At 36.6% G+C, this 9,889-nt stretch overlaps 1 protein-coding gene across 2 annotated transcripts in view; it reads right to left on the bottom strand.

Annotated features, from left to right (window-relative positions):
* The window catches only part of LOC108794522 (protein diaphanous homolog 3-like), a 137,481-nt gene that overhangs the window by 113,776 nt on the left and 13,816 nt on the right, over positions 1 to 9,889 (bottom strand). The window lies entirely within an intron of this gene.

Here is a 9,889-nt window from a genome sequence, read left to right as displayed (position 1 = left end):
CAGTGGAGATGGGGGGGGGGGGTTTAAAATGAATCTGTCCAAGTGTTCTTACAAACAGTTGCAAAACATTCCAATTACTTTGCCAATATAAGATTTGCAATGCATGTGCTTATTATAAAACCTTGTGCTAAATCATCACAAAAAATAAAGCTATAGACCCATTTACCATCATATTAACTGTCACATGAAACTAGAAAGCTTTAAAAATCTTGAAAGAAAGAACCACTTAAATGCGACGTATACCGGCTGATAGTAACAATTCTTCATCTGAACTTACTTTAACCTGGATTACAATTTTTGGCAGAATAACAGTTTTCATTTTGTTAAAGCTCCTCACCCACTCACTGCCATGACATCTACTTAAAAGTAAGCATTAATACATAAAAAGGTTAGAAGTCAAATTATCTTTTCCATTATATTTGAAATATGCAGGAGGAACTCAGCTCATATGACATGTTAGAATAATTAAATTAGAACTCAGAACTTGTCAGAAAATGCATATCACTGCGCTGTAGGGTTAGGAAATATGTAATTTAAATAAAATATTAGCAAAGGTGAGAAACTGAAATATATCTAAAAAGAGGTTTCTGAGAATGTTCTTTTAAATAGCACTATTCATAGTGCATTCATTTAATGAAGCCATTTAATGGGCAACAGATAAATTACACAGATCATGTTGCTGAGGTCGTTTCATATCTGAAAGGACAGTGTGTACAGTTTTCCCTCTACATGCTAAAGGACAGAAATAGTGCTTGACTTCTGCTAAAGGTGATTTTGCAACAGGAAGTCCTGGTGGCTCAGGATAAACTGTTGATTGCCATATGATAGCAGGCCCGTCTTTAATATTGATCGGACCCTGGGCAAACATTTTCTTGGGCCCCCCGGGCCCCCCACCAAGAAAAAAAAAATGTAAAATATGACAACATGATTGTATATCTCGGCCCTGTATGATAGTATGAGAATACAGCTGAATACAGGGGACTTCACATACTCAATTTGGAGCTCCTTTGGGTATGTGTGTATATATAAATATATTTATATATACACACTGAGTGGCCAGATTATTATGATCATCTGACGTTTGTAGGCAAATTAGCTATAATTTGGCGCTGAAGTTGCTAGAGGGCCCGACCATTATAAATAGGGAAGCAGGTTGTTTAACACGACAGTAGAAGTGATTTTTTTCTGAAGATATGGGTAAACAATGCGATTTAACAGCTTTTGAACGTGGGATGATTGTTGGCGCTCAAGCCATGGAGCGAGTATCAGCAAAACAGCAGAATTTGTTAAATGTTCAAGAGCAGCTGTTGTTAAAGTGTTTAAAGACTGGACTGTCAGACGAAAATCTGGGTCTGAACATGCGAATTGTGGCCGTCAGCGACTAGTCAATGTTAGGGCAGAACGGAGAGTGGCAAGACTGGTACAAGACAACAGAAGGGCAACAGTGCAGTGTCAGATTCCTCGCATCACCTTTCAACATCTCGTGGAGTCACGAGGCGGCCCAACCAACGCATCTCGTGGAGTCATCTCGTGGCCCAACGAAGTACTGATGGGGTGGTCATAATAATCTGGCCACTCAGTGTATATTGAACAACTATTTCAGAGTAGCTCCCACAGTAAAGCTGTAATTATTTAAAGTGCATTATAATCAATACAGTCTACAAATAGTTGTATAATAACTATTACCAGCAATAGGCATATAATTGGGGAAAGTAAGGTTTAGTGAAACAAAACAAGTATTCTCAAGGAGGGTCCCCTACTATTCTAAATGAGTTCTAATCCAAATAGCCTATCAAAGAAAAATCTTCCTGAATTTAGAGGAGTACCATTTAATGGTCCCCTCTACAAAAAATCAATGGGCATATAATTGGGGAAAGGAAGGTTTAGTGAAAAAAACAAGTATTCTGAAGGAGGGTCCCCTACTATTCTAAATAGTTATCAGCAATATATTAAGTGGACTAAGAAAACTGTCTCCACCACATAATCAGCATGAAGCCCTCTGAAGAGAGTGGGTCATACAGTATATAGAGTAGTGTTTCAGATTGGTTCACACATTGGAGCAATAATATGTCATGATAGGCCAGCAGTCTGAGAGTGCGTATGCAATGATTAGACATTAACCCCTTCGTGACGGGAGACGTACAGTGTACGTCCCGTCACAAAGTGGCTATATGACTGGCCACGTACACTGTACGTGCCGAGTTATATTAGCCTCTGTAATGCTGGTAACTGCTGATTCTCAGCAGTTCCAGTCATTAATTAATGCCTCACTATTGAGACATTCATTAATGAAATAGTTAAGCTTTTTTAAAAGCTTCTTTCTTTCATTAATGAAAGAATGAAGCCTTTACATTCAGATACGGGTTCGCTAAATAGCGATCCCGTATCTGACAGCTGAAGATAGCAGAGAGGTAGCAGTGACTCACCTCTCTGCTATTCGTTTTGACAGCTGGAGAGCCTGGCCCGATGTTAAATGATACATTTCAACCACTAGATACAAAATGTATCTCTTGAGTGAAATGTATCAGTTTTGATCGTCTAGGAACGATCAAAGACCTTTAGTGAGATCTGATTCTGACATGCTGTCAGGATCAGTCTCTAAAGTTATTATTAGCTGTTCCTAAGCTTGGAGCAGCCTGATAATAACTAAAAATGTTAAAAAGTTAATTTATTAAGCAGTCATAGTGATTGCTTGATATAAACTGACAAAAAAAAAAAATTTTTTTTTTTACACTTATTTTTTTTACAAAGTGTAAAAAAAAAAAAAAAAAAGTGTACAAAAAATTAGGAAAATAAAACGTTTATATATAAATATATTTGTATACTATAATTATTATAAAAAAAATTCTAAAAATAATAATCAAAACTTGCTGCTGTGGAAGAATCACACAGCAAAAATGTAAAAAGTGTGTCAGTCATTTAGGAACAGAAACTAAAAACTAGCTCAGTCATGAAGGGGTTAAGAGACATAAAGGTGTCTTACCCACAGTATGCTAAATGCTCTTTTAAGCCACATAGCCAGCATAAGTTTAAATTAAATTATCCCAAAGAGCTATGTCCACCTGAGAGCTCTGCTTAATAATAAGATAAAGATAATCGCAAAGTGATGCACAGGGGTTCAGACAGTGCCACATCTTAATATCAATAGGTAGGTAACAGAGAATGGTTGCGTTCCGCATTGCGTCAAACCTCCCTGTTGCCAGTCGCCAGCTGACATCAATTGTTGGGGGTGTGATTATAGGCAACAGCAGCTATATAATTACAGCTCTCCCCTCTCCATTCTGGTCATACCACAAACTGAATGAATACTCTGAATGAAAGATACAGAGGATGATTTAAACCTCAGATATTTATGGGCTTCTTAATGTTATATCCACACAGCTACTTGAATTAGATAAATGCATCTATTGCTGATTACATATGCTTAATATGTTACCACTAGGGTGGGTGGCTATATCCCAACCAATCTTGGCGGTTTTCCAACTAAGACTACTGGCCCCTGTCATATGTGGAGGCCCAACTGATTCCTACATTTATAGCCTTATACTTTATCATAAGCTCCCTTACAACATATATCCTGGTAGGTTTTGTTGGTTAAAATCTATTTAATTTATCCGATTGCCCTTTGAGATAATGTTGAGATTACATTGAGCACTTTTCTTAATATCTGCCATTATAGGATTGGGGATTATCCTGGTCGAGTATGCCTGGACACCCACTTGGTTGATTCAATGTATAGCTCCTCCCACTTCTGTGATGATATAACCTTGTTTTCTATTTATTTTTTAGACAAGATGTAATAGAAATCTGTGAACTACAATGTATGTATATTGTATCTTGATTTGCTGAAATTTAGCATCATTGATGTTATTAATATCTACTTATTAAGAGTTACTTACAATACTTGTCTTTATATTATAGTGTATGCCCATAAGCTGCTGAAGAAGCAGTGGTACAGCGAAACACGTAGAACAAGAATTGTGCACCTCCCCATGGAAATATGTATAATTACCACTCTAACGCTATTGCATATACATGACTAGATTAATTAGCTATCATATTGAGGAGGTGCAGGTTCATGACAGGCAAATAATGTAAATAAGGCAATTACATATACTTCGGCTCAATATATTGATAAGTTTATCCAAGTGCAGAGTTCAAGTAAAGATAAACTTACCAACAGTTTCTCAATGGTCCCCAAAGGGAAGGGAGGGGGGACACACCAGACTTCCCACAACACCAGCGGCCTTTGGACGTGCCTTATATGCCCCCACCATTTGCATCCACTCAGCTACTCAAAGTGACATCTGACAGTTTTTTCTTTGGTATATATAACTTCAGCAATTGGCCTTGCTTTTGTTGCCCTGGCGCTTGCATGAGGAAGTTTTTAGCAGTGCAAGCCTTTACAATTTTTAATTCTTACCTGATGTATGTATGTATAAAAAAAAAACATTCAGTTGCTTTGATGTACCTATTCAGCATTATGTGTGTGCTTTCCACGCAAAAACCTTTTATGTTTATTATAGGTTCACCTCCATTTGCTTCTGATGGAATTAGACCTAGTTGTCCGAGAAAGCATTGCGTTATCTCCATCCCACCATATACTTGCTACTGCAGCACAACACATACAGTATTATACAACAGAAATGTGTTGTCAATACTTGCCTTGTTAGCTTAAAGTAGTATTAAGGTCTGGGCGTTTTTTACCCTAATGCACTCTCTGCATTAGGGTAAAAACGGCCAAGCACCTTTCTGTTCCCCAAACTTCCGGGTTGGCTCCATAGGCTCCTTCTGCCATCATTTAAAGAGGGAAGGGGTGTGGCCTGCGACCAGGCTATGTGTGTCTATGGACGCACACAGCCACTGCGCCTCCATTAGAATGATGGTGGCACCCGTGCAGGGGGAGAGCACTGCAGGGATCCACTAGAAAACAATTAATCAAACAGTTTTAAAGAAAAGCAGCAATAGCCTCCAGCAAAGGAGGGTCTACTTAAAGAAAAAATGAAAAAAAAAATTGAGGCTTTAATATTACTTCACGTAATATGCAAAATTGTGGTGTACTGTATGGAGTATATGAAATGGGGGTATTAGGAATGTTAACACAATATATGTTTCATTCTGATTCTCATTTATGAATCAATATTTGGTATATTGTGAAAAAAAAGTGTGGTTTCATTATTTTGCTGTATGCTGGCACCTTTAACCCTTTCCCTGCCAAGGACATATGGCATACGGAGGTACAAAAGTGTTTTCGGCTGGCCAAGCACATATGCCAATCGGACCTGGCATTTACAGTTCTGCTATAAGCTCATGGTCGCAATAAATATAAAATACATTTTTTTTAAAATAAATAAATAAAAGTAAAACAAAATTAAATTAAAAAAAATAAAAAATGTGTAAAAAAAACTAATAAAAAAACACAACCCCTCCCCCCACATAACATACACATATTGTTGTTAGAACGCATTGCAGTGCATGATTTTTTTCTTTAAAAAAAAACATTAAATTAACTGTGGCAGCGCATGGCAAAGCTTTGTGACACATTGTCATGCGTTGTGATACCTTGTGTTGCAATTAAATATACGCTTGTATCATTTTATCACAACACAAACACAGCGTAAAAACAATTTTTTACATAAGTCACTTGCGTAACTTCCTTTTTTTACCTTTTCACAAAAAGGCGCAATTACAAATTTGCTAATATTTGTTATTTATTAACTCAATACAGTTTTATCTTTTAGATTTAGTCAGAAAATATTTTTTTTGTGCACAGATACTGATTTTGGTGTGTTTTAACAATTGAATTGTGTATTTTTATCAGTTTAATATTAATTTGAGAAACATTTGCGCAATTATCGCAGGGCCTACAAATTTAGTATCACCATCTTTTTATTCTACCGGGCCTGCGCTTTCAGAAAATATATGGTTTGGGGGGTCTTTTACAAACGCTAGCAACCCAGCAGTTGAAAATCAAATCAATGGGAAAAATTGCAAAAATGGCGTGGCCAGCTGATTTGAAAAATGTTCCAGAGGGCTTGGCAGCGAAAGGGTTAAAGTTAGACCATTTTGTTTCTGGGATATTTGTACATATACAACGTGGTACCATACCAGCCCACCATATTACCATCTGATTTTTTTTTTTTTTTAAATACAATACAGATTGTTAATGGAAAAATTTAACTGAATAGAAAATACATAATTGTAGGTTATGTGCATTTGTTGTTTATGTTGCCTATTAGTTGCCACAGTAACTGTATTAAAGTTTTCTTCCCTACAGCAAATTTAATAAACACAACCTGACCTGGCCTAAAAAAGTGCAAGGCAACTTGTGCTGCCTGTAAAAACTTGTGTTTAAATGAATGCTTGTGAAGACCCTTGTCCATGACTGTTCACAGGGCCCTGATTTCTCAAAACAAAATCAAAGTTTTGTGTACAGTTTCGGGACTTCACAGGAACATAGGACTCAATCCAATGATTAATACTTGGACATGCCTGTATTCCACACTACTATAGGTATTATTTGGGCCAGGTCAGGTTCACTTTACAATGACACTAAACTCTAAATTAAATTTAAAAAATGCATTGAAGTACCTTATTAACAAAATTGTAGCTTATTTGTGTATCACTCAGCTGTAGATTCTCAAATCATCTCTGAATTCATGGTGACACTGTCCTTCCTTCCATTTGGAAGGTGGCTACTTTGCTCCCCCTGGTCCTTGTGTGTTGCCAAACATGCTCCTGTGATGGACTGCAATCACACGTTTAATTTATTAATTTGTATTGAGATTGTAGTTCATCACAGGAGTGAGCTTGGAATGGTGGCTACTTTATAACACACACAGGGACCATGGGGGAACAAAAGTAGCCACCCTCCAGAAGGAAGGACATTGTGAGCACTAATTCAGAGGTGATTGAGTGATACACAAATAATATACAGTTTTGTTAATAGTTAAGGTACTTGAATGCATTTTTAAGATTTAACTCCTGAGTTTAGCGTCACTTCAAGTGATTTTGTGAATGGGAGGGTTTGTATTTGGGATCACACTACACTATATCAAATCAATGGGAAATATTGCAAAAATGGCGTGGCCAGCTGATTTGAAAAATGTTCCAGAGGGCTTGGCAGCGAAAGGGTATTATAGTGTAATAGTAATAGTTGCTTTCCAACAGATACATAAGCACGATTTTGCTAGATGCCACAGGTTCATAATTTTATGGAACACAAACATAAACAACTTTTGTCATATTTTCGAGGGATTATAGTGATAAGGTAATTGCTACCTGCACACTGACCAAAAACAAGCAGCAGCCTTTGACCAGCTTTATTGTTTTTGTTTGAAAAAAATATATACTGCAGCAGGAACGTTACTGTGCTCAAGGCAGTAAGTTCAAAGCTAAGCAAGCTAGGAAGTTGGTTAAAACAACATCAAGAGACTACAGATCTAATCAAAAGCCCCAAGTTAAGGGCCATAGAAGTCTATAATTGACACTAATATTTGCCATACTATATCTCTTTGTCTTCATTAGAAAGAGGCTTCCAGCATGTGATTGGTGCTTAATCTATTTTTATTTTGATGTTTAAAAGAGACACAAATTCATTCATTAAATTCCTGTAACACTATTAACAGTTCTGTAAGATCTGCTAGAATGTTTAAAAGGGAAATGGCTCTACAATATGCTTATGGCTGAAATGATCAACCACACGTTACACAGTAGGTATGTTATGGCAGTTAAAAGTGTTTCAGTACAACAAAATATGCAACTGGACAAGAAAAAGCTAAGAATATGTTTGGGTTCAGAGCCATCTCCATGCAAGAGAGCTACAGATCTCGTGAAAAAGATATCTTCCTGTGGACAGTCTAAGCCATTAGCAACTTCACTGCAGCTTTACTTAAGTAAAACATTTTGTTTAGGTTTTTTTTAAACAGTATAAAAATGTTTAAAACCTCCATCAAGTTTTTTTTCTGTCTTTGTCCTGTTGGGGAGATTTCCCTTCACTGCTTCTGGTGGCAATGTTGTCACTCTGGTAGGAAGCGAGTGGAAACCTTTAATGGGAAAACTAATGGTAACAAACAGATGTTTTAGCCTCCATCACCCCAATAACTTTTTTTCCCCATTATTTCCTTGTTTAGAGAGATTTCACCTCACTTCCTGTTCCAGGGAAAACACTATCACCAGGCAAGGAAGTGATTGAAAAATACCCAACAGGGACTCTGAGTCTTGATATGCAAAAAAAAAAAACCACAACATTTTCCTAGAGATAAATCTTAAGCTGAAACCAGTCACAATTCTTTTTTTTCTTTTGTGAATAGCATAATCTTTGAATTTCAACAAGGTTTCGTTTTACATTCTGCATGATAAAACATCCAAGATGCATGTTGAATAGCATGGCTACCCTAATGACCAAAAAACAGTGTATCAACTTTCCAGGAGTAGAAAAAAACACCAAATTAGAATCACCTAGGTGTAGACAAGGGCATACTAGGCATCTTAAACTATGTCAAAAATTCCACTCTGTGCATGTCACCACAGACTAGATAATCCCAACTGTAATTTAGAGTTCTCACATATTAATGAAAACACATGCAAAACCGAACTTAGGTGGTGATGTGTAAATATTCATATGAAGCCCTTTATTTTAGATGTAATAGTGATATTTTTATACCAAGAATGCATCTTGACATATCTGACTTTCAGGTTTTTCTTCAAAGGTAGACATACATATGGAAATCTGCTGGAATCTCCAACAAAATCTGTACCATGCCACTATCTTTCACACCCTGGCCAGCAGAATTCTTAATCATATAAGATACATCCCCTTAATATAAATTTGAGAATTTTGAAAGCTATCACCAAAGACAGCTTGATTCATTTATTCACTACTGTCCTCACCTAGTCTAATGCGATAAATGAATTATTAATTTCAAAACCTAACATTCTGATCTTAGAAATATTCCTCTACTTCAGCCAAGAGAAGTTTCTAGTGAGCATTCTCTTAATAGAAATAAGAATTGCAGAATAATCTAAGCTTTGGAATATATTCAAAGATTTCTACTTATATTTCAACATCTCCTGACAGCCCTGAAGAATAGGTGGGTGAGTTATAAAACCTAATAAGAATTCTATCCTGGGAAATGTTTTCTTCTCTCAGTGATTGCTAATGTGTGTTGTTGTACAGGTATGTAAAAACAAAGCAAACACAGATGGATGGAGCGTCCTTTCTCTAAGTAAACTTCCCAGAACATAAAAGCGCATCAACCATGAGATTCAGGACACAAGACTTCCTTACTAAATCTCTTTGTTGCATGAATAGCTAACAGCCTTGTGCTGCTGGAGCAAGTGGGAATAACAGTAAAGGTTGCAATATGAGCACTGCTGCAGGCTATTGCTTTTGGTGCCTTTTTTAACTTACTAAAACCAGATGAAAATAAACATACCGTTGATGGGCTTTTTTAGATTTGACTATTCTAAAACTATCACTAAGCATTGAATTAAAAGTCAAATTACACTGCAAAATGTTCAGATTGTCAAACTGCAAAAGACAGCTTTAGATGAGTATTTAAAGGAAATCTATAGCTATAAACTCAGCCTGCTCATTACTTTCTTGTAGAAGCATGACTTGTGTACCTAGTAGTAAGTAGTTGGGCAAGTACCAGTACTTGCAAAACTGGTATCGGTACATCCCTTTTTTTATATTTATAAAAACAAAATCCTACATTAAAACAGAGATGTACAAATCCCAGTAGCTCCGTGTGCTCCTTACAAATGACAGCTGCCTCTTAACTTTTGAATTTTTCTCTAGTCTAGCCTTGGAGCTCCAAAAGTATCTGTACTTGTACTGAGTACTGTATTTGCTATCGGTGCATCCCTAATATATATATATTAAAAA

The sequence above is a fragment of the Nanorana parkeri genome, unplaced genomic scaffold (genome assembly GCF_000935625.1).
Source record: "Nanorana parkeri isolate BGI_ZX_2015 unplaced genomic scaffold, ASM93562v1 scaffold862, whole genome shotgun sequence".
Taxonomy (NCBI): Eukaryota; Metazoa; Chordata; class Amphibia; order Anura; family Dicroglossidae; genus Nanorana; species Nanorana parkeri.
Note: the sequence above shows the minus strand (reverse complement) of the source record. Positions and strands in the feature narration are given on the sequence as shown.